Source organism: Chlorocebus sabaeus, chromosome 8 (assembly GCF_047675955.1).
Source record: "Chlorocebus sabaeus isolate Y175 chromosome 8, mChlSab1.0.hap1, whole genome shotgun sequence".
Taxonomy (NCBI): Eukaryota; Metazoa; Chordata; class Mammalia; order Primates; family Cercopithecidae; genus Chlorocebus; species Chlorocebus sabaeus.
This window is the reverse complement of record NC_132911.1, coordinates 5744355-5771559: the sequence shown is the minus strand read 5'-3', so window position 1 is coordinate 5771559 and position 27205 is coordinate 5744355. Positions and strand designations below refer to the sequence as shown.

The 27205-nt window shown below is 37.5% G+C and overlaps 1 protein-coding gene across 2 annotated transcripts in view; it reads left to right on the top strand.

Moving 5' to 3' along the window:
* The window catches only part of CSMD1 (CUB and Sushi multiple domains 1), a 1948922-nt gene that overhangs the window by 48144 nt on the left and 1873573 nt on the right, over positions 1–27205 (top strand). The window lies entirely within an intron of this gene.

Here is a 27205-nt window from a genome sequence, read left to right as displayed (position 1 = left end):
ACCCACTAAACTCATATATATTATGACCTGTAGCAATAGCAAGTGGTAAAAAAATATACTGATCATTAGGAAACTTTGTACCGTGACAGTAGAAGTATAAGTTGATACAACCATTTGGAAAATAATTGGCATTTTAAAAAATTTTAATGTTCTTGAAATTCCACTACTATGGTATCTACATTCCTAGAGAAAAGTGCATGTGTAATACCAGCTGACATGTGGAAGAAAGTTCATAGCAGCAGATTTGTTATGGGTGTCTAAAAAGAAAAAACACAATAGGAGTAAACACACAAAGCACCCAAGAATTACCCAAATGTCTTCCAGGAGAATGGACACACACCTTGCGATATGTTCACAAAATTACATTTTATAGAGCAGTGAGGATAAATAAAATAGAGCTACATGCAACAACTTGATGAGTTTTAGATACAGATTTTTGATTGAAAAAATGCAAATTCAAGTACGATACTAGTTTTATAATGTATCAAGCAAACTCAGCTACGTACTTTAGACAAAATATATTTATGACGAATTTATTTTTAAATGCCAAGAATGATAAACCGAAAATGTAAGTGGTTATCTGTCACTGGGGGAGGAAGAAGAATGCTGTAAGTTTACACGCAGGCGGGGAAGAAAACCTTCAAATTTTTCATACAAATTAATTTATATTCAGAGAATTATCATGCCACCTTTCTGACCACAGGTGGGATTGGTGTTCTTAGCACATATTTCTCATTTTCTCATTGTTGATTATCTGGACAGATGACAAGTCGTCAAATATTTACATTTCTTGCCTATGTGAGAAAAAACTGGGAATTCTTAGACATATTAAATTATTTTAGGGAATTTCCCATTAATTAATGCTGAGAATTTGGATAGTTATGCATTTTAACTGGGAAAAGATGTGACCTTTTCCCAAACTACTAAATGGTCTTATAGGTTTCCTGAGTTTATTATATCATTGCCAAGGTAATTTTATACATTTCATTGTTTGAAGGCAGAAAACATTTAAAAAGTACATAAAAGCAGTGAATTTATTCTGTTGACATTTGTTTTCTATTTATTTTGTTCTGAATTTGAATTAAATATAAATTTATGCATAGATGGGTACAAGTAGTTATAGATTACTATAGAAATATAAATAGATTATCCTATTACAGATTCTGTAGTATTTGCTACAATACTACTGATGAAACAAAGTTCTTATTTTGCTAATTGATTAGCAGTTGGATTACAGACAATGATTACTGGCTTCTCAAAATAATGTATGTGAAAAAAGTAAAATATTAAAATATGTATGTACCTATGCTCTGTCTTTCTAAAAGAAACACATATATTTTCTGATTATTAAATAAACCATGGCAAGATTTAAAATCTTATGTCAAAATAAATGTGTAATTGGAGGCATGTTTTATTTAAATAGAATCACAGTCTAATTTATTTCCCTGTGGTGAACACAGTTAACATTGGTGTTATAACTGAACCCACTGATGTTGAACCGTATGCCACCTACACATATTCAACCTTTGGGGAGAGTGAGTGAATAATACAATTGTTACCACGTTGCTTCATTTTTAATTCGGGAGTCGGAATCTAAATATGGCATAAGTTTATACCTCCTTCCTTAGACATAAGCCTAGAATTTAGTATTCTTTCCACTTACACAGAGTCAGAATCCTTCATGAGGGCAGACTTCAAGCCTGGCCAGAGGCAGCTCAGGGGATGGCTGTCATATTGTACCTGGGCAGGGCAGTCTCCATGGAGGGCCACTGGGCAGACCAGCGTGTCACTCAACACATGGTTCAAAGCCATCTTTATGGACAATGACTGATGACCATCACTAGGTGGGGACGTTTCTAAATTGTGACTAAAGCACCCTCAGAAATTGTTTTAAGGTTTCAGTTAGTCGTATAAACTGATTGAGGTTCGTTTTGGGAAAAAGCTTTCTTCATCTCACAGGACCAAAGGCATCAGTCTCTGAGAACTCAACAAGATAGGGATTTAGATCCATAAATTAAGCATGTTGAGCCAGACCAGACCAAGACAACACTTGAGTATCAAAGTGTTTTTTTTTTTTTTTTTTTTCAATTTTCATTAGATATTTATTAATGAAAAATATAGGACATATGGATTAGGTGTGCATTATATATTAACGATAATTCAAAACTGTCCTTTTGCTATTCCGATTCTATTTATTTTCTTATTGTCTCTTTATAATAGATACAGAATGCACAAAAAAGTGGTAGTTGGTCATGCCCTGAGATAAACTGAATATTATTTTACAGTGCTTTCATATGTAAATAGCATCACTACAAGCTATCACTTACTACAACCACATTTTTTTTTTTAATTTATTTATTATTATTAAACTTCAAGTTGTAGGGTACATGTGCACAACGTGCAGGTTTGCTACATATGTATACTTGTGCCATGTTGGTGTGCTGCACCCATCAACTCGTCATTTACATCAGGTATAACTCCCAATGCAATCCCTCCCCCCTCCCCCCTCCCCATGATAGGCCCCGGTGTGTGATGTTCCCCTTCCCGAGTCCAAGTGATCTCATTGTTCAGTTCCCACCTACGAGTGAGAACATGCGGTGTTTGGTTTTCTGTTCTTGTGATAGTTTGCTAAGAATGATGGTTTCCAGCTGCATCCATGTCCCTACAAAGGACACAAACTCATCCTTTTTTATGGCTGCATAGTATTCCATGGTGTATATGTGCCACATTTTCTTAATCCAATCTGTCACTGATGGACATTTGGGTTGATTCCAAGTCTTTGCTATTGTGAATAGTGCTGCAATAAACATACGTGTGCATGTGTCCTTATAGCAGCATAATTTATAATCCTTTGGGTATATACCCAGTAATGGGATGGCTGGGTCATATGGTACATCTAGTTCTAGATCCTTGAGGAATCGCCATACTGTTTTCCATAATGGTTGAACTAGTTTACAATCCCACCAACAGTGTAAAAGTGTTCCTATTTCTCCACATCCTCTCCAGCACCTGTTGTTTCCTGACTTTTTAATGATCGCCATTCTAACTGGTGTGAGATGGTATCTCATTGTGGTTTTGATTTGCATTTCTCTGATGCCCAGTGATGATGAGCATTTTTTCATGTGTCTGTTGGCTGTATGAATGTCTTCTTTTGAGAAATGCCTGTTCATATCCTTTGCCCACTTTTTGATGGGGTGGTTTGTTTTTTTCTTGTAAATTTGTTGGAGTTCTTTGTAGGTTCTGGATATTAGCCCTTTTACAAGGCTACAGTAACCAAAACAGCATGGTACTGGTACCAAAACAGAGATATAGACCAATGGAACAGAACAGAGTCCTCAGAAATAATACCACACATCTACAGCCATCTGATCTTTGACAAACCTGAGAGAAACAAGAAATGGGGAAAGGATTCCCTATTTAATAAATGGTGCTGGGAAAACTGGCTAGCCATAAGTAGAAAGCTGAAACTGGATCCTTTCCTTACTCCTTATACGAAAATTAATTCAAGATGGATTAGAGACTTAAATGTTAGACCTAATACCATAAAAATCCTAGAGGAAAACCTAGGTAGTACCATTCAGGACATAGGCATGGGCAAAGACTTCATGTCTAAAACACCAAAAGCAACGGCAGCAAAAGCCAAAATTGACAAATGGGATCTCATCAAACTAAAGAGCTTCTGCACAGCAAAAGAAACTACCATCAGAGTGAGCAGGCAACCTACAGAATGGGAGAAAATTTTTGTATCAAAGTGTTTAATTGAAACTGCTTTTGAAGTTATCCTTGTAACCCAATTGGATTCAGAGCCACGTAGAAACAGCTGGGTGTGCAAGTAGGCTTTTGTTCCCAGCAGCAGTGCTGAAGGACCACAGCAGACAGGACAAGTCTGATGCTCACAAGAGTCCACTGGTTCTTATTACAGGTCTCTACCATGTCTTCTGGAGCCTCTGTTATGTCCTGCTTTCTTGCACATAGCTCTCAGCAGATTTTGATAACATTCTGTTTTCTCCAAGAGAATGCTATTATTCAGGAGCCTATGTGATTCTGCCAAATACTGCTAGTTTGAGTGGCAAAGCCTGGCCTTGGACTCTCCAAAATTGGGTTCTGCTGCCTATTTAACCTCCTCTATCACCGTTCTCCAATATTAATCTTCTCCAGGCGCCATCATCTCCTTGTACCATCCAAAAGCTGTAATTAGTTTCCTCTTTGTCTTTGCTCATGCCAAGTTCTCTTGAAAAAAGTCTCCTTTCCCGAAACTCATTCAAATATTCAAACTTCACCACCTTGAATGCATCACATAGAATTTCTTATCAAGAGATTTACTCAGGCTATTCTTGTGTTTATTTTTCATTGCATTTTTACTCAGTACCACTTTTTTTTTTTCATGTCCTTCCTCCTTTTATTTTGCTTTTTTCAAACTCCTGGGCTCAAGTAATCCACCCACCTTGGCTTCCCAAAATGCTGGGATGTATTTTTTTTTAATTGTGGTAAAAATATACATAATATGAAATTTACTATCTTAACTGTTTTTCGGCAGGCATTGCAGAGTGTTATGTACCTTCACATGGTTGCACAGTCAACCAAATCATCCGTCTCCAGGACTTATCTTGCAAAACTGAAACTGTTCCCATTCAACAGTAACTCCCATGTTCCCTTCCGTAGCCTCTGGCAATCATCATTCTGCTTTCTGTCTCTATGGATTTCACTGCTCTGCAAACCTCATGTCTTTGGGATCGTTCAGTATTTCTCTTGTTGTGGGTGGCTCATTACACTGAGTAGATTGTCCTCGAGGTTCCTCCGTGTTGTAGCCTGTGTCAGGATTTTCTTCCTTTTTAGAATGAATAATTTTCGTGTGTACAATCACATTTTGCTTATCCATTCATCTGCCAAGGGACACAGGAGTTGGTTCCACCTCTTGTCTCTTGTGAATTATTGTGGGATCTGGCCAGCAGCCCACAATGCAATGGGGCTCTCTCTTTGTTCCCAGGCGGATCGGCAGGTGGAGAAATAATAGACACATGCAAGATAGTGAAAGCTGGGTCCACGGGGGTCACCGCCTTCTAGTCCCACGGTGCTGCCAATACACTGGATATACCAACATTTATTATTAAGTTTAGTGAGGGCAGGGGTAGGTTAGTGGGGGATTTAGGGTCATTTGATTATGAGGTGAGATGGTCACATGGGGATGAATTAATTCTTATAACATCTGTACACAGAAGTACAGTATACAGAGATAAGAATTTACAATATAGTGTGTGCATCAGTAATTTCTAACAGAACCTTAGAACACAGTCTTTCCATAACTTATGATTAGCAAGATATTAATCAGCAGTAACAGTTGAAGCAAAAGCTGGTCACAAACAATCCTTAGAAACAGGACATGAAGCTAGACAACTAGTTGCACCAGAAATTCTCAGAAGGGAGTATGCCTTAACCCTAAAGAGGTCTAGAAGAGCCATGGCAAGAGAGGGCATTTGTAGCCCTATCTTATCCATATGAACAGGCGCCCCTCATACATCTGTTTATAGGCTCTCCACAAGGGTCGTATTCCATTCCCAGAGGTATGAACATCTGCTTTTCTGGGATAGGAATCTTGGTGATGTGAAACCTCCCTGACTGCACATCCATTCATAGGCTCTCTGCAGGGGGAAGCACATCACGTGCTGTTGGCTCATTCTGGCAGCCCAACCTGGCACTGTCTTTACACAATCCTGCATGCAATTTTGTATTTACAATAATCAGGAGCATTTCATCTTTTATTCCATAGCAGTAGTTTCAGGGGGTCTCTGTACAGTGAATAGCTCTGATACACACATGGGCATTGAATTCTCTCTCTGAGACCCTGATGTCAACTATTTTGAGTATATCCTCAGAAGTGGATTCCTATATTATATGGCAATTTTATTTTAATTTTCAGAAGAATACACAGTAGCCACCATGTACTATTTTGCATTCCCACCAAGAGTGCACCAGGTTTGCAATTCCTTTACATTCTTGCCAACACTTGCTATTTTGTTTTTATTGATTTATTTATTTTTGACAGTAGTCATCTTCATGGATGTGAGGTGATGACATCTGCATTCCTCTAATGATTAATAACATTGAACATCTCTTCATATGCTTGTTGGTCAGTACATACACATTTTTGAATTAATGTTTCAATTTATTTCTTGTGTATTTTGTCTCTTCAGGTGGATTGTAAACTCGTTTTAGTAACTGCCTCTAACTCTGATTCTCTGATATATTCTTTCAGCTTTCCCAAGCTCTGTGAGGTATCAGGGTTAGTCAAATGAGGATTTCAAGAATGAAAACTATATCTCAAAAAGTGTGTGAAGAGAATTCCTACAACCATCTGAATAGGGTATTGAGCATTTTTGCTGGCCCTTATAATTTAACCCCAAAGTCACTGATAACTAGCTTTCTTCTCTTGGTCTGCTTTGTAAACTTTGCATTGACCTCCAAAATACTCACCATATAGAATTCTCAAAGCTCTGTTAAGGTGTGTCTACTTTCTATCATCTTTTGGTCTTTAATTATTATATGCACTAGGAATTTTCAAATCTAAGTTCCTGGATTTTTTCTCTTTCATGAGACTTCCCAGATATTCAGATGGCTAAACCTCAACAGAATTTAGACTTGAATCTGCCTTTCCTTCTACTCCAAACTTCTTCCTGTCTGTCAAACATCTTCTTCACTTCTACTTCCCCAGACTTTCCACCTTATTTTGATTCCCAATTCTTTTTTTACTACTCAAATACAACCACCAGTGTGTCTTGTCATGTTTCTTTCCCTTAATGCATTTTCTGTCTTTCCATAATCAATACCTAGCTCAGCCCTCCATCACCTCAATTCTGTATACCTTTAAGAGTTTTTGGCTATTACACTTATTTATGGTTCTATCTTGGCTTTGATTTGTTCTGAATAATGATGCTGTCAAATCTTTGTTCATAAGGGAATTTTTTCTAACATGCAATTTTCTAGAAAAGTAACTTACCAAAGTCCTTTGCTTATCACATCATGATGGATATCTTCAAATGTTTTTAGGAATGACATGTGGAACAAATATGTGACTCAGTCTGCAAAGTTCTAGACAAGGTAACTTGGATAATGTTGTATAAATCATAGCAGCATTTTCATTTGATATAGGAGATATATTTTTATAATTATTTAAATGTATTTATAAAGGTAATTGGTTACAGAGAAGTGATTATTTTCTTTTTTCTTTTTTCTTTCTTTATTTTTTTGAGAGGGAGTCTCACTCTGTCACCCAGGCTGGAATGCAGTGGTGCGATCTCAGGTCACTGTAAGCTCCACCTCCCAGGTTCACACCATTCTCCTGCCTCAGCCTCCCAAGTAGCTGGGACTACAGGCGCCTGCCACCACGCCCGGCTAATTTTTTGTATATTTTAGTAGAGACGGTGTTTCACCATTTTAGCCAGGATGGTCTCGATCTCCTGACCTTGTTATCCACCCACCTCAGCCTCCCAAAGTGCTGGGATTACAGGTGTGAGCCACTGCTCCCGGCCATGATTTTCAAATAAAGTGCAAATGAGCTTTGAAAGCATTATACATAATGAAGACCTTACTAATTGATTAGAAGTGAAATTAATCCTCCACTAATTCCTTCAAATAGTAAAATCTATGGAGTCATTGTCCTCATCTATTATGAGCAATTACTTTCATGTCTCACTATTTCTTGACTTGGTCTTGCTCAAAAGAAAGCCACACTCTCAACAGAGTCCTGAGAGCACCTGGCTTTCTCGGAAACTGCCTTAAGCTATCTCAATCCTGAATGCACACCCATCATCTATAACGTAATCCAGACCATTGTTTCGATGTTTATATCTTTCCAAAAACCTGTCATAGAATGGTTTGGATACAAATAAAGGTCCCGTTTTCTGTGGATTCGTTAACACATATTATCACAGCTTCATTTAAGTTGCAGTTTCTAAATTTCCTAGCTATATCATCTGTGTATGTCTTTTCTCCCTGTCTGCATTGATGAAGGTCGGTAATTGGATTCTCCAATGATTCTGTGTCTGCCAAACCGCCTATCACAACGTGATATGCGGTGACTCACATGAGTATATTTAGTGGATAGATGGTGAAAAGTGGCAAGATCCATATTGGAACACTAGTTCTTGATGACTTAGTCATTGGAGTGAAGTTACACTTTTAAATATTTGAGAATTACTGATCTGTGCATTATTTAATAGAGGACAATGTTTTGAAACAACGAATTTAACAAATATAAGTTAAAATATTTTTTTAAAATGTGAAAACTGTCTTTGTCATGACAGTTGAATGGGGATGATATAGATCCCTGTGAATTCATCCAGTACAGCATGATATAGGAGTAATACCGCAAATGATTATTGAACTATAAGGGTACAGAGAAAGCAATGGGTTATTCTATCTGTCAGAGTTAGGCAAGAATTCACAGAGGAATTCTTTTGAATCATAGTTTTATCAAGATAGAAGAGGGAAGTGGTTTCAGAAAAAGGAAAAAGTAAGACTGAAGCCTGGTTTATGGCACGAAGCAAAGGTGGATGAAAATAAGTGACTTGAAAAATAAATAGGGATTTTATTATAGTTTGATTGTAAGAGAATATTTAGGAATTGTGGAATGTTATCCGTAAAATTAGGAAGTGAAGAGAGACTCTTAAAGTGGAGGAGTGACACAATCCCATTTACCCAGGGAAATTCTGAAAACTGTAATGATTTGATTCAGGTTTTAAATGACATTTAAAAACAACACATGCTCCGTCAAAGAAGCAGATAAAAACTGTTCTGTTTGCAAATTTAGTGTCATCAAATTGCTGATGGGGCCAGGTGTGGTGGCTCATACCTATAATCCTAGCACTTTGGTACGCTGAGGTGGGAGGATTACTTTGAGTTCAGGAGTTCAAGACCATCCTGGGCAACATGGGGAGATGCTGTGCCTACAAAAAAAAAGAAAAGAAAAGAAAAGAAAATTAGCCAGGCATGATGGCACATGCCTGTGGTCCCAACTACTCGGGAGGTTGAGGCGACAGGATCGCTTGAGCTAGAGAAATCAAGGCTGCAGAGAGCTGTGATTGTGCCGCTGCACCCCAGCCTGGGTGACAGTGCAAGGCTCTAACTAAAAAAATAAATAAAATAAAAATTGAAAAAAAGTGATGGTTTCCATGAACAGGATAAAAATGAAAAAATTAACAAAGACTGCAAAAGAAAACACCACAACTTACTTAGGTAAGTTGTTTATTCTGTTTTGATAACCATTGATTCTGAAGATCGATTCTTGCTTTTTGGAAATTGTGGCACATTTGTTGGACAACGTGGCTTCTAATATGAACACCATAGGTACAGAATGTCACAAATATCTTAGGCCATCAAAAGAAAATATTTTTATTTTGAATATCATATTTTAGTACTCAAAACATTTATTATGAAGTATATGCTTTACAAAAACAAAGTATATTACATCAAAATAAATTTTTGAATCAACAAAAGAATGTTACAGTGTTTGAAACAATGAAAGAATGTTACAGTGTTACCATGTCATAATATTTTGTTGTTTTGAAACAATGAATGCTACAACATTTTTGTTTTTTATTTTAATATTTATTGGGTGGTCCAATTTAATATATTGTAAAACCAATTAGTCAACATCAGAGGCAAAAGACAAACCCTAAAATTTGATATAATTATGTTTGAGATGGTTTATCTGTCAGATTACAAAAAAATAACAAAAATGAAAAGTATAGATTGTTCCTCTCTCAAAATTAATCACTCTTTCTTGAACATTAGGAAAAAATACATTTAAAAAATCCATCTAGATCTAAGAACTGTTAAAAAAAAATACTACCCAAACACTTCTCCTCTTGGGGAATAATGAAATGGTGACAAAATTACCCGAAGAAAAAACGGTTTCTAACCATGACCCTTAAGCCTTACTAGGGAACTGACGTATGGTACAGAGATGAGGATTTAAAATGTTTGTTGCCCCCTGATTTTTTACGTCGCAGTGTTACCACCTGTGCTGCTGCCCTGGAGATTTTATGAGCAAAACATGCATATGTTAATTGGTTGATTTGACCTTGTAACGTATTGGTTTGTTTTATGTATTAAAGAACGTAAGAACCTCTAATACCTAAGTGAGAATTTGTCCCTGAAATAAACAGAATCGGAACACTGACCTGCCTCCCTAAACTTCATGAGGCTAGTTGATATTGTGTAGATGAATTTTCAGTTTGATTTCTGCAAAGGTAATTCAAGTTTCTAGGTTAACAAACAAAGTGGGGACACAGCCATGCCCTTCCCAACTCTCATGTATTTATAATTAAAGAGAATCAAAAGTACATCTTTTGCACATAATTGGATTTTCTTAACTCATGTAATATAATTGTGTATTTCCACTTAATTTGCATATTTTAAAAATGTGAAATTACATGTGCACATACATCAGAAAATAATTCCGAATGAAGCCGTGTCATTTTACTCTGCATTTTCCACTCAATGGCCTGTTAACTGCTCACATTATTTCTGCTCTTATTCTTCTCAAATATGCTTTGACTAGGGTGGCCACGGTCATCTTCTTAAAGAGGAAATAGATCAGTCAGTGTCTTTCTTCCCACACCCTGCGACCCCTGCCTGCTCTCACGGTGGGAGCCGAGGCCTCCCTGGCAGCCCGCAGTAGTTCACATGCAACTTTTCTGCCCGGTTCTCCTACCTCAGCTCTTGTCTTCTCCGAGTGGAGTGTAGCCACACTGGTCTTTCTGTTTTCCCAGTCTTCCCAATAACCCTATTCTGAAGATTTTTCAAGTTTTCCCAATCTTTTTTTAAAAACTTTATATTTTAATTGACAAATAAAAATTGTGTGTGTGTGTGTGTATATATATATATTTATGGCACACAACATAATGTTTTGAAATAGTTATACATTGTGGAATGGCTCAGTTGAGCTCATTCACTTCCATGCTACATCACATGTGAATTATTTTTTGTGATGAAAACACTTAAAATCTACTCTATTAACAATTTTCAAATAGACAGTACACTGCATACTTCACACGTAGTCTCTATGCTGTGCAATAGATCTCTTGAAATTATTCCTTTTCCTCTAATTTTAGTTCTGTAACATTTGGCCAATATCTCCCCATTCCGTCCCACCCCCAGCTCCTGTTAATGGCCGTTCTACTTTCAGTTTCACTGAGTTAAACTATTTTAGATTCTACATATAAGTGAGATCATGTGGTATTTGTCTTTCTGTGCCTGGTTTATTTCATTTAATGTGATGTCTGTTTCATTCATATTGTCACAAACGACAGGGCTGTCTTCTTTTTAAAGGCTGAATAGTATTCCATTAGGTATATAGATTATGTTTCTTTATCGATTCACCTGTTGATGGTCACTGAGGTTGATTTTGTAGCTTGGGTATTATGTATAATGCTGCTGGAGACATGAGCTTGCATATGTCGCCTTGACATATGGACTTCTCCTTAGGATGCATACCCAGTAGGATTGCTGCATCATATGGTAGTTCTATTTTTAGTTTTTTGAGGAACCTCCATATAGTTTTCCATATTTGCTGTACTAATTTACATTCCCACCAAGAGTGTACAAGGATTTTCTTTTCCCCAAGAAGCAAAAATAGACCAATGAATGGTATCAAACTAAAAAGCTTCTGCACAACAAAAGAAATAATAAAATGAAGAGGCAACCCACAGAGGGGGAAAATTATTTGCAAACCGTGCATCTGATGTGGGGTTAATGTACAAAATGTATAAACATTCCTATGACTCAATAGAAAGAAAACAAATAACCTGATTTAAACATGGGCAAAGGACTAGAATAAACATTTCTCTAAAGAAGACGCACAAAAGGTTAACAAATATATGAAAAGAGGTTCAACATCAGTAATCATCAGGAAAATGCAAATTAAAACTATTGTGCAACATCACCTTACACCTGTTTAAATATTGCCAAAAAGAGGAAAGATAACAAGCGTTCCCCTGCACTTCTTGACCCACAGGCAACCCACTTTTTACCCTTCCCATTCTCAGATTTCAGATCAAATTTATCATCAGCAAATTATCTGTTTTTTCCAGCCCATTATCATGAAGCTTGATCCTGGAGTTCAAGCACCGATTACAGCTATGTGTTTATGTAAATGTGCTTGTATAAATGTTTATGCAAATACGTGCTTTCCCTATAAGACTGAAAACTGTGTGAGGGCAGGGAATATCCCTATCATATTCAACACAGTGTCTGGGTAGTCACCAGGTGTCTATACAATGAATCAGTTACTTGTCAAAAAATTTGAGAAAATGTTTGTCTCTTTTAGTAGAGAACAAGTGAGTATGCATATGCCACTTGTTCATGAGAAGTAGACGTGGTGTCATATTGGTAATAACTAGAGGACAGCTGTATTGGGAAGCATTTTGGAATTTTTGAAATGTTGAATTTATGAACTCATTTCAGTTAAACTTTTCCTCTCAAATTTCCCACTCTGCAAAGTCCAACAAATAGAGTCTTGAAAATTATTGAAATCCATTTTCTCGTCCACCAGTCACTCCAGAGCTTCACTAGTAGCTCAAAGTCAACAGTTCTGCCTATTTCCCTATTTCCCTGACTCTATTTTGTTCTGAGGTCAGTGCACCAATGGGTATTTTTAATTATTAACTTAAAATTCTTTGTTGCCACTAAAAGGGACAAAAGTTTAATCATTTGGAGATTAATCTTTTTTGATCTAATATTCTAAGTATTTTTGAGCACGAAGTTTGCATGAGGGAGGATGAGTCACAAAGGCCAATAAAACTACTTTTGAAAACAGACAAAATTAATCCAAACAAAGTTTAGATAAACAGATAGCTGACATTTGGGAAAGGGGAAAAACAAGCAAGGTGAAAATTGTAGTGTTAATCTTTATTTTTTAGCTTTGAATGTAGATTTCCTGTGTGATTAAAATTCTGACACTTTGTATTTGTGTGTGTGTGTGTGTGTGTGTGCGCGCGCGCGCGTGCCACTGTGTGAGAAACTTCTCCCAAGATCAGATCACACTTACCTGACTCTGCTCAGGCGAAAAGTCAAGACATCATTCATACCACTAAAGAAACCACTGCTGTATTTTAAATGAGATGAAATAATTCATGTGCTTTTATTTGGTGCTTCCTTCTGACACTGCCAAGATATTTAGGGGACTTTTCCTCTCTTTGCTCTTTGTCATGCTGACAGAAAGAGGAATTTGGTAGAGTAAGTTTCTAGCCATTGTTTTTTGTCACCATTCTGTGCTTTGTAAGTCTCTTTTCATCCATCACATAAGAAAATATCTTGCCTTAGTATTACTCATCATAGAGAAAAACACAACTTTTATATGAATTCCTCAACCTGTAATATTTCCCAGTAAAGAATGCACTACATCAAGTCCCAGGAGGTGTCCTTTCACTATTTTACAAAAACAAACAGTGGAAAGTAACTTCTAGGGTCCATGAATATAGTATCCCATAGTGAAGATAGGACTATCCCACCAGACTTATCCTTATATGTACAAAAAATAATTATTTATTTGTTTGTTTGTTTGTTTGTTTGTTTTGAGACAGGGTCTGGCTCTGATGCTCAGGCTGGAATGCAGTGGCGGGATCAGAGCTCACTGCAGCCTTGAACTCCTGGGCTCAAGCACAAGCAATCCTCCACCTTCAGCCTCCTGGATAGCTGGGACTACAGGTGCATTCCACCATGCCCAGCTAATTCTTTTTAATTGTTCATACAGACAGAGTCCTGTGATTTTGGCCAGTCTGGTCTCCAATTCCTGACCTCAAGGTGTCCTCCAGCCTTGGCCTTCTAAGGTGCTAGGATTATAGGCATGAGCTACCACAGCCAACCACAAAAATATCGTTAAAAAAATAAATAAATAAAACACAAGAGAAAATAATAATTTGAGCAAAAATCCTAGTCAAAATAATAGTGTTTTTTTGTATTTTGTTATTTTTATTTAGTAGCAAAGTTGTTATAAAAATCCATTTAATATATTTTGTTTGAGTGTATTTTAGGGACAACATATACAGACAATTACAATATGGGTTTTACCTGGTCCTGTCTATTAACATTGATGTCTAATGAATTACAGTGAAATATTTACTAGTCATAGACAATGGTTGATAATGTCCATAACTAGCTCTTGAATTAAAATGCATCCCCAGGTAATTTAGTGTTGACAAATATATTAAATAAAGTGTTTCACAGGTAGGTCTACCTAAAATGCTTATGAATTTCTACCTCCAAACATTTATTCCCAAAGGCACAATCCATAAAATAGAAGCGTAATTGGAAAAGGTGGGCAAAGTTTTAAAGTCTTGAAATAATAAGACGTTCTAGACACAATTCCTTTTTTTAAATTTTTTTCTATTTATGTCAATTTGAGTACATCTTCAATTTTAAAAATTATACTGCTGCCCACTCTAAAAACCTTGACCAGGCTGATTTGTTATTTCAGTTTTGTCCTGTCCCTAGTTATTTATTCACAATTCCCATGCACACATTTTAAAATTGAAATTCCAAAGATAAAACATCTGTTATCTGATGATATAATATCTGTGGGCACATTTTAACTAATCTTTATTATATGGAAGCATAATAATTTCTGCCTCTCAACTTAACATGATTTTCAGGATCTGGATGTAGCAAGAAAGATTATGTGGAACAGGACAGAAACCATTTTTATAACTGTAATTACCTCCACTGCCTGTCTGTGATTATTTCAATTTCCCTTTGCTGTTTCTTTGATTAAGTCTTCTCTCCCTAATGCATTGCACTTTGGGTTCCTATTATTCCTGGATGTTTTTGCTGATTCTTCCATGAAGCTGCTGAAAAGGCAGTGTAAGTACTAACTGTTCTGAGCGGCAGCGTGGCGTCCAGGAGCATCCTGTTGGGGAGGAAAACGGCCCAGAAATTGCACGAGTGCTGCTTCTCCTGTGAAGACGTTTGAATCTGCTTTTGGTAAACAGCACGCCGAGCACTCCCTCAAGTTGCAATTCCTTTTCTTGTATTCCTCTTCTTTCTTTCTAATCACAGAAGAACTTCTCAGATTTTATTTTCTTCTATCAAAATGCCTGCATGTCATTCCTCAATCCTAACAAGACCTAAAAATATGTAAAACTTGTTTCTTTAATTACAAGGGTGATATCATTCACAGAGAGTGAATCTACATTTTGGTGAATGAGAGTAAATGAAAATAGGCTTATAGACGTTTTGCTGAAAATATTGAAATTAAGAAAAAAGTGTATAACCTTATAGAGTTGTATACTTTCATTCATTCATGAAGCACATGGCTTAATGAATTCACACTAAAAGACTTCGTTTCTGATTTCTGGTAACTGTTAGTCTTCTGCAAGCATTAGAACTGAACCAGTAACTTCAACACAGTGATAGGGCTTTCGAGTTGCACGTACAGGAGGTCAGGATACACACGGGGCGATATCTGCACCCAGAGGGGACCGCGGCATTTCCTAATGAGACCTCTGCCTGAGCTCAGTCATGGGGAACAATTTCAGGTTGAGGATAGCTGAAGGAAGAAGAAAGGTGTGGAGCAGGAAGAACTCTGGATCCAGGGACCACATATGGGAAGGCAGAGTTGTGAAAGAGCATGGCCCATCTGGGGAATTTAAAATCCTCACCTGTGACTGACATACATATTGAAACTGGTGAGTTATAAGGCGTGAAGGCAGAATCCTGATTACGGGGCCTGTTGTTATATGGGATTTTAACAGTTTATCTGCATAAGTGTGTATATAGAAAACCTTAAGTTCTAGATAGAGATATAGATAGATAGATGATAAATACAGACAGATGATTGATAAATTGTATGGTATAGTCAGGTAGATGGATATAAATAGATGATTGGTTGATGGATAATAGCTGATTGTTACATGATAGGTAGATAGATGATAGATACAGATAGACATGATTGATGTAGTATCATTAGGTAGATAGAGATGATTGATTGATAGATGGATGATAGGTGATTGATACATGATAGGTAGGTTTATAGATAATAGATGATTGATAGGCAAATGATTGATAGATGACACCTATAGTATCGGTAGGTGGATATAGATAGATGGATGGATGATAACTGATTGAAACATGATAGATTATAAGTAGATAGATCATAGATGATAGGTCAATGATCGATCAATCAATAAATACATGATATATAGATAGGTAAATAAATGAAAAATAAGAAGGTAGACATTATGTTGATCCTGTGTCAGTTTCTGTGTCCATGTTGTCGTCTCCCTCTCATTGCTAGTTGCAACTCAAGTCAGCTCAAAGCCCCTGGCAGCCCTCTCTGATAGGCTCTTTGTAGTCTCTCTAACTCAGTGGAGTGTTTATATAAATACAAGCTAGAAGTTTGCAAAACTACATGAAATGACAGAATGCCTTCCTGAATTATTACTCTTAATGGCTTCATAAAACAGTATTTTCATATCTATACAAATAATTTTAAACTTGATACATAGGGATGCAAAACAAGGTTGACGTTGATATGGGCAACTGTGTGTTGGATGGTGCCAAAGCATCCCATGGGGACATATTTATTCTTTTCTGCTTTGTGGGATGTCTGGATAAAAGTGCTGGAGGAGCTTTGCTTCTGAGCTGGGCCAGCCTCTTCTCAGAGTCACTGGCCAGGAGTTTCTTATCAAAGGTCTCTCCCTGGTGCTCACTGCTGCTGCCTCAAAGTTCTCAGTTCATGGAGACCTTCTTCGCATTCACGCTAGAACACATTATCTCATCATTAGAATCTTCATTTATTTTTTAAAAAAGAATAAACATAAGTAACTTTTGGGTAAGAGTGACTGTGGGCAAAGATGAATACAATGTGATTCAAAGATGAACACATTGTGATGAAATTAAAAAATGTAACAAATGAAAACCCTACTTGAAATGATGCTTCTCTGCCTCAATTTCTCTTTGTAAATATCTATAGTACAAATTTTTAATCAACATAAATGTATGGGGCTCACATCTAGGTCCGTTTAGAAGGAAGAGAGGAAGAAAGCAATGAGGATAGTTGTAGTTATAAGTTAGTATGTCTTTTCACCGCTATCTGTCCATCCATCCATCCATCCATCCATCCATCCATCCATCCATCCTTTCATCTATCCACTTATTTGATAGGCATTCAGAAAGTACATTCTGGATGTAGGGTCTGCACTTGGTACTGGAGAAGCTTGCTGCAAAACTTCCAATATTACGTGTATCAAAGTGCAACTTTCCAAAAGTATTTTTCTCTCTGTCTTGAAGTCACAGAGCAACTGCTGGCATTTACCTACCTTCTGCACTAACAGTTCTCTCCTTGTTGGTTTTGAAATTAATTTTCTTTATCTTGACACAAAGACCCAAAATATGACTTTTTTCCCCATGAGAACAGATGGTGAGGAGGCAGCAGCACTTACAATTTACCAAAATGGGGGATACTATATTTAAACGGCATATTAATGCGTGATTATACAGCTGGACAGATTGTGTTCCTCTGAGAGAATGTTGCTGTTGCTTTTCTAAAATTTACTAGTGCCATCATAACATACTTAGTGGAAAACATGGTTAAGAAGGAGGAAGGGAGGGAGGGAGCAAGGAAGGAAGGAAGGGAAAGAAAGAAAAAAAAGTATAAAAGAAAAACATATACCAGATAGAGAACATATCCATACAAGCATTTAAGGTAATTAATTACTTCAAGCTGCAAAAGAAAGTGCTATTGATTACCTGATTCCTTGAAGTTAAAAAGAAAAGAAAATCTTTTAACTCATCAGCAAAGAGAAATGTTTATTATAAGTTCATTTTATAATCCCATCTTCAATTCCTGCATTTTGGCTAGATACGTGTTATGTATCTATAATAACTTAATTCACTATTAGGCAGCAATTTTAAGTCATAGTAAATATCGCATTTTCCTATGTTGGAGGCATCGACAGGACCTGTAGTTGACAATTTCAACCAGGAAGCACAGGGAAGGGGTAAAACTCTATTAAATATTTAAAAATTTACCTTTAAATCAATTTAAGCTTGGGTTATTTTAAGGATGGTACTTAAGGCTGATCGCTTCTGCGCCAGCACATGGTGTGTTGCTGGCGTTTACTGTGTCATTCATTCTTGTAGCTTCTACCAATTTGTCCTGAGAGTGCATAGAAACATGTCAACTTGCTACCCTGTTGGGTCTATTTGCCAAAATCCTGCAGTATCATATTTCTGAGACAAGAGCACATGTCACAAGCTTTATTTTCAATTAGCTTCTAGCTGAACACATTCATATATATCTCATTTTAATGGAACTAGGCCTTAATGAGGTAGTAGATTATTCCTCTCTAAGACAAACCGCCAGAAAGATTTTGGAAGGTCTTTGTGTCTTCAGCTCGCAGAAGGAACAAACTCTGTCTGCAGATATTCTAGTTTCTGAAATCAGACTTTGGTTTTTTTTTTTTTTCTAGAAATATGTCAAGTGTGTAGTGACTTGGTACCAAATGTTACTTTTTAAGACAATTTTATGTAAAATTCACTTTTTTTTAAAACAAGGGAAGTTATATTTAAAAGCCTTCCCAAAATAAAATGAAGGGAGCAAATTCAAAGTTTACAGTTTTAATTATAGCAAAGTTATCTCTCTTGCTGTAACAAATTTATCTAGAAGCAACAGAAATGTGATTAAACATTGAAAGATTCCAAATGAAAATTGCTTTAATAAATGCATTCATGCTATTGTTTAATATATACCAAAGAAATGTTAGCAATATGCATTCTATTTATTAGTAGCTATGTGAAGCTCTCAAATTATTGTGGTTTTAATTTTTTTCTTGAATTTTAATAACAAATACATGTTACACAAGGACTTCTTATATAAGCATTCTAATATCCAACGGACATTTCTAAAGTACCTTTCCCCATATAACAATCAATAAACTTTGAAATTTTGAAAATGCCCTAAAAACATACTGCATTTGAAAACTCTTAACAAGCTAACATATTTACAAATGTCTTTCTGAGCCTCACCACCCTTTCTGGGGTTGCCATTCTCTCCACATTGCTTATATGAGGAGATGGCACTGGGAACAGCTCAATAATTCAATCCTGGTTAGTTAGGCTTTATATAATCTGAAACAGAAATACGTATCGAATCTGTTTCTCCAAAGGAGGTAGATGTTTTATTGTTGCAGGATACAGCTAGTTTATAATGTGGCTAGAAACCAGAGTTTTTTTGGTGAAATTAGCTATAGTCTGGGTGATCCTCCAAGGAGGTCACCTTGCATTGGATGGCTCATGGATACGTAACATAGTAGCATATGTTTCCATGATTGCTGGGACAGACGGTGGGCAGGCTGGGCATTTGAAATTGGCAACTAAAGGTAACCAGCCAGCAAAGACCCGAGTCAGTGCCACTCAAAAATATTAGCTAAAGCAAGTTACGTGACCACGCCTGATATCAAAGGGATGGGATGTTGATTCCGTGTACCGACCAGGAGGAGAACTATGTCCTGATCCGAAGGAGAGAACAAAAGTAATGTCAAACACAGAAATGTTAAAATTGGAGGAGAAAACAATATTCTAAAAAAAGGGGAGTGAGTTATATTTTAATCTTTTAGGATTGCCCCAAATAACTTTATTTCATGTAAGACGCAAATTAAGGTCAAACCTAATAAAACCAATCATATCAGGCTAATGGAAAATAAAGGTATCTGTATAATTGCCTGAATTTCAAAGCCAATTATTACAGATAAGGATTTGTGATGGAAGATTTCCTTTTTCTCATGTCTTCCATTGATAATACATATCTTGTCTTACTGTATTTTTAAATCAAAGTTCCATAAGCTTCTGTAAATTTCCGATTCTGTACAATGTCAAGCACTGTGTTAGATGGTGGAATAGGGAGAACTAGACATAGAGTAATTCTGGGAAATCTTCATTGAGAAGTTAAGATCTATCCTGTATGTACAATGGTCACACATCAAATAAATGGACATTTCACAGCTGAAATTGCTTTCTTTACTTTATATACTTTAACACTTTCTAGCACCTGGTAACCTTTTGTATCTAAAACTAACAATTATATAGTATTATCCACAATATAAATAACCTAAAAATTGATACCTGGGGTAGGAAATATTAATGTTTCTGGGTTTGGCAGGAACTAGTCTTTGGAGAGACAGGTGATAAATGTAATTGTGTTCTATCCTTGCCAATCCTAGCAGGGGATCTTAAACTAGAGAGAATATATGCTGCTGCAAGGAATTGGCTTACTCAGCTGTATGCTCGGCTATAGTTTCAAACAATTTTCAGCACAGCTGTGCTGGGTAAACTAATAAGCTAACAGTATGTCAAATTTTTCTTTAAGAGCCTGCTTCTTAAAATGATGTGTGCACATATGTGTGTGTGTGTGTGCGCCTATGAATGAAATCAGAATTACATTATTATAGTGGTCAGAATTGGTGTTAATATTGCACCAATTGCATGTAACACTTCTATGTGAAATAAATTTTGTTTTAATTTTTGTATGATTAATTAGCACAAGATGCCTAATATATGAAAGGACATTGATTGCATCTTGGAATTGAAGAACATCTGTCCATGCCTACATTTTATGTGCTATGAATCTAGCACCTAAACCAATCAATGCCATTGATGTAGGGTCACACAAAACACAGAGACAGAGCTAGGGCGAGAAACAAGCTCGTCTTCCTTGGCCCCGTGGGGTTTGCTTCTGCACTGTGTACTCCTGTTCCTTTCTTGATTCACCTCATCAGTGCTTAACGTGAATAAAATGTTAAAATTCCTGACCTCACAACAGAAAACTGGAGCTTCACTCAGGAGCTATATTAGCTCTTGCAATATAGTTTTACTACAATAGCTGGAGAATTTACTGATCCTCTGGTGCCAAATGCCTTTGTAAAAACTTAAATCTGCCAATGGGGATGTTTTTGGCAGTGCGGGAATGTGGTTGTGGAGGTGGCTGAATTCTCTCTCCTGCCATCATCTCCTGTGGCTTATAATAACCATGGCTTAGGGTGAATGTCACCCCACTTGTGAAGTGCAGGCTCCAGAAAACATAAAAATAAAACAGAAGCTGAAAGTTTCTGGGCGATGTGTACAATGATGTGTTAGTTAATTGAATCAGATGAAAATGGTGACAAATGATTTTTTTTTTTGAGATTCCAATTAGTGATTTATTTTATTATTTTAATTGAAAATTTTTGTTTCTTTTTTATTATACTTTAAGTTCTAGGGTACATGTGCACTACGTGCAGGTTTGTTACATGTGTATACATGTGCCATGCAGAGAAATGCAAATCAAAACCACAATGAGATACCATCTCACACCAGTTAGAATGACGATCATTAAAACGTCAGGAAACAACAGGTGCTGGAGAGGATGTGGAGAAATAGGAACACTTTTACACTGTTGGTGGGACTGTAAACTAGTTCAACCATTGTGGAAAACAGTATGGCGATTCCTCAAGGATCCAGAACTAGAAATACCATTTGACCCAGTCATCCCATTACTGGGGCTATACCCAAAGGATTATAAACCATGCTGCTATAAAGACACATGCACATGTATGTTTATTGTGGCACTATTCACAATAGCAAAGACTTGGAATCAACCCAAATGTCCATCAATGATAGACTGGATTAAGAAAATGTGGCACATACACACCATGGAATACTATGCAGCCATAAAAAAGGATGAGTTTGTGTCCTTTGTAGGGACATGGATGCAGCTGGAAACCCTCATTCTCAGCAAACTATCACAAGAACAGAAAACCAAACACCGCATGTTCTCACTCATAGGTGGGAATTGAACAATGAGAACACTTGGACACATGAAGGGGAACATCACACACCGGGGCCTGTCATGGGGTGTGGGGAGGGGAGAGGGATAGCATTAGGAGATATACCTAATGTAAATGACGAGTTAATGGGTGCAGGACAAATGATTTCATCATTTGTAGACAAATGGACCAAACACACCTTGAGACTAGCTTTCTCCCATCTACACTGAGGTGAGTGTTACCTAGTACTTCTGAAATATCAAAACAGGATTTCCATGAAATATCCAAACTCTTATACTTGGTGACCCTATGCCTAGTTAGATATATCTTTATGAATTAAACTTCTAATACAAATGCCTATTTCTTGAATATCTGTTATCTAGGAGGAGTCCTTTAGTAATTTTAGCCCTTTGCTGGGGCTGCCGTAACAAACTGTGACAGGGTAGGTGGCTTAAAGAGCAGAAATGTATTGACCATGGTTCTGGAGGCTGAAAGTCCACAGTGATGTTGTCTGCGGGTTTGGTTTCCCTGCAGCCACTCTCTCGGACTTGGAGACAGCTGCCTTCTCACTGTGTCCCCTCGTGCTCATGTTCCCTTTGCAGGAGCTTCTCTGATGTCTTTCTCTATGTGTCCAAATTTTTTTCTTTTATACAGACATCAGTGGGACTGAATTAAAGCCCATTCTAAAGGCCTTTTTTTTTTTTTCTTTTCTAGAGAGTGTCACTTCATCACCCCAGGCTGGAGTGCAGTGGTGCAATCTCAATTCACTGCAACCTCTGCTGCCCAGGTTCAAGTGATTCTTGTGCTTCAGCCTCCCAAGTAGCTGGGATTACAGGCATGTGCCAGCCCACCTGGCTAATTTTGTTGTATTTTTAGTAGAGACGGGGTTTCACCATGTTGGCAGGCTGGTCTCGAACTCCCAACCTCAAGTCATCCACCCACCTCGGCCTCCCAAAGTGCTGTGATTACAGGTGTGAGCCACCATGTAAGGGCCTCATTTTAACTTAATTACCTCTTTACTGGGCCTATCTGCAAATAAAATCCTATTAGGAGGCACTGGGGGTTAGTATTTAAATGTATGATTTCTAGGGTGGCACAATTCAGCTCAATTAAAACCCTTAATAACAATGAATTTTTAACCCCTTACTATGAGCCAGTTACTTCTCGGTGTGTTTGTGGATAGCCTATTTAAATGATCATGCACATCTGCAAGACTGGACTTAGAATTGTTATTTCACAGAGAAGAAGCTGAAGTTCAGGAGGGCCAGTAACTTGCTCAGGCTCACATATTTATTTCATAAATATCTCTGAGCCCCTACGGTGCTCTTGGAACAATTTTGGTAGTTATCGATGCATCAATGACAAACAGGGAAAGCCCCTGCTCTTGCGCAATCGGAGAAGATAGTAAATAACTAAAGAACCACATACAACGATATTGGATGGTGATAAAAACTCCAAAGAAAAATAAAGGAGATTGTGCACATATGGGAGATCAGGACGGTTTGTTCTGATAAGGGGGGTTTCAGCTGAGATCCAGTGGAAGCAAGAGAGCAAGGCATGCTGGTCGGCTTCTTGGTGACGGGCACTCCAGGCAGTGCCAATGGCAATGGAAAAGTCTAGGTCCCACGTGGGCAGAGGCTGGGGTGGCATAGCGAAGTGGACTCAGGATGAGGGCTAAGAATGGAGCTCAGAGAGGTCACAGGAGCCAGGTGTGGGGAGCATCCTGTATCAGGGAAGGATTTCTACTTTTGCCTCTGGGGATGTGGGGTGTGATTGGGGAGCTTTACACGGACTTGGTTTCGAAAGAATCACTGGAGAGGCAATGTGGAAAACACTTAGCAAATGATTTCTGTTAGGGCTGGGGGACAGGATAAGGTGGATCTTTGGGGAATCTTGGTAGAATTCTGGGAATATCCTGAAGGTAGAGTTTGCAGGGTTTGCTGGTGAGTGTGAACAGCAGAGGAGCCAAGTTGCAATCCAAGGTTTCATTCTGAGCAAATGGACAGATGCATGTGCCCAGTCCTATTTATGTTAACTTGCCGATAAGTATCATCTGACATATCTACTCCCTTAGCCCTAGTTCAGTGTCATCACTACTTACCTGAGTAATGACACCAGTGTAGATGCCCTGCCTGTTGTCTTTCGTCATTTTAGGATGCCATGAAGAATCTCTAAGAATTATTGACTAAGGCATAACTCTTACATGCTAGTTGTTGCTCCTTTCCAACTTACTTGCTCTCTGAAAACAAGGACTGGCATCACAGAGCTAAGATGCAAAACAAAGACTTGAGTCCCAAGCCTCAATTCTTGAGTCCTACATAAAAGTTTCACACTGTGCCTCACTGACAGTTGCTGGGGCAGTTTGGCAGGGATTTATGCGAAGATTAGATTAAATAATGCATTTGGCCGGGCATGGTGGCTCATGCCTGTAATCCTACCACTTTGGGAGGCCCAGGCTGGCAGATCACTTGAGGTCAGGAGTTCGAGACCAGCCTAGCCAAGATGGTGAAACCCTGTCTCTACTAAAAATTAAAAAATTAGCCGAAAAGCACTTGAACCTGGGAGGCAGAGATTGCTGTGAGCTGAGATTGTGTCACTGCACTCCAGCCTGGTGCAAGAAGTGAGACTCCATCTCAATAATAATAATAACAATAATAATGCATTGAAAGCAAATAACGCAGCCCTATGTTTTTCATTAACGGAATGCTGAAGCATGTCTTTTAGATACAGGATATCTACTGCTTTGAATCTTTATAAATGAAAACAGTATGTTTTCTGGCTGAATGCTTTTTATTTTTAAACTTGGGTCCAAGTAAATGGTTTAAAAGTTAACTAAAAGTTATCTTTGCTCATCATATAAAAAATCTGGAAGGAGCTTAAAGTTCATTGATAGCAAACTAGGGAGGAGTGCTAGGCAGATAATCAAACACAAAATAGTAGTAGGTGTCCCAATACAGAGAGATGACATGAAAGCACTGGTGAATTTAAAATGTAAGTCACAGTATAGATTGTAAAGTCCTGTAAAGGTTGTTTTTATTAACTGACCAAAAAAAGAGAAAAGCCCAGAAAAGTACTGGTCATTTTTTTTTTGTAAGGAAATTAAGGATTAAGGAGCTATATACATGCTTTTTATTCCATATTTTCTTTATTATTTGAGTTTGTTTTTCCCCAAGCCCATATCACATCTGTACCTAAATAAGGGGGTTCATTAGAAACAAGATAACTACTATTTATACATTTACATAGAAAAATTACACCATTTTGAGATTCCAAAGCTTCTAGTAGATGCAAGCGCCAGTATTAAGTCTGAGAGAATTACATGGCCGAATACGTAGATGTCACAAATACAGAAAATATCATAAAGATGAAGAGTTCATGGTGGAGTCAGATCAAAGGCTGTTATACAAAATTATAGGTGTTTTATTACTTCCTTTAGTTAGAGCCAAAAAAAATTCATGTTTAACTCTGTGATACATCCATTTATTCATTTTGTCCACAAGAAAAAATAAACGTAATAGCAGCTTCTTTCTTTACCCTGCAATTTGAATATTTCAGACTTGATAGGCTTGGCTGTCCTTTGGATTTATGATATGGCAGCCTCATGAATATCAGCATTGATAAAATATGTTCTTTTAATAAAAACAATTCAAAAGAATAAGTCCACTTTTAAAATGTGCATTTGTTTATTTAGGTTGGTTTATGAGCTCTCACTTTTGTAGTCATTAAATATAACCTGGAAAGAATACATTGCTAACACTGTAATAGGAAAACAAAAATATAAATCTCTGGCTGGAAATGCATCAAATGCCCAGGGAAATAAAGATATGTTTTGCATACTTAGCACGACAGAATGCCATTTCACAATTACAAAATGCCAGACAGAGGCCGGGCGCGGTGGCTCACGCCTGTAATCCCAGCACTTTGGGAGGCCGAGACGGGCGGATCACGAGGTCAGGAGTTTGAGACCATCCTGACCAACACGGTGAAACCCCGTCTCTACTAAAAATACAAAAAACTAGCCGGGCGTAATGGCGACGCCTGTGGTCCCAGCTACTCTGGAGGCTGAGGCAGGAGAATGGCGGGAACCCGGGGGGCGGAGCTTGCAGTGAGCCAAGATGGCGCCGCTCACTCCAGCCTGGGCGACAGAGCGAGACTCCAACTTAAAAAAAAAAAAAAAGAAAGAAAATGCCAGACAGAATACCCATGTTTCAGAATAAGGAACACAAGACTAGAAATTACTGAGTTTTAAACATTTTATGGTTGATTTTGAAATGATTAACAGTAAGTGCTGTAGGAAAGCTATATTTTAGATTTGTATTACAAAATGCCATGTATTAATTTTACTGCTAAAGAAATGTCAGGTTTCAACAGGAGTCACGTGACAAAGAACACCGACTTGTGTCTGGAAATTAACCTTCAAGTTGAACTCTTGAGCTTCTTCCCAGAACCCAAAGTGGGCCACAATACAAAAAAATCATAAAACTGATATCGACCTTGTTTTATTCTCCGATAAAACCATAGTAATGTCCTCCCTTGTGTTTGCTGCTCAGGGTCTAAACTATCACAAAGACTTATCATCTTAGTCCATTCTGTCTTATTGGGATTCACTTTAACACATTATTATCTTGGCCTTGATATATAATATATTCAAATATGCTTGATAACAACCCAAACTATTTCAGGTATGTAGTAATTCAAGTCACTTGCTCATTCATTCCAGAAATATTTATTGAATGTATTTGTGCAATGTAGACACCATGGTGGATGCAAAGATTGTTCCATTATATAATACAGAAAAAGAGATGGGATTTGAAGAGAAAAGATTTGGGTTCAAATCCCGTTTTGTCTTTTGCTGGTTGGGAAAACTTGGGAAAAATATTTTCTTCCTGAACGATAATAATCTTAATATGACAAATGGAATTAATATGATAAATATGTCAAAAAGTTTGAGTGATTTTAAAATATTTATAAAAAGTTCTTTGTAGGGTTTTTTTGTTTGTTTGTTTTGAGATGGAGTTTCATTCTTGTCTCCTTGGCTAGAGTGCAATGGTGCGATCTCAGCTCACTGCAACCTCCGCCTCCCAGGTTCAAGTGATTCTCCTGCCTCAGCCTCCCGAGTACCTGGGATTACAGGCACCTGCCACCGTGCCAGGCTAATTTTTGTATTTTTAGTAGAGATGGGGTTTCGCCATGTTGGCCAGGCTGTTCTCGAACTCCTGACCTCAGGTGATCTACCCACCCCAGCCTGTCAAAGTACTGGGATTACAGGCGTGAGCCACTGTGCCTGGCTGTAGGTTTTACACTTATGTTTACTATTAAATATTGTATTGAAAATGTCATATAGATGGTTTTTAGTTTAATAAAAATGAGCGGAAAACATTCAAATTTTTGAGAGGAAAATTCATTTTACA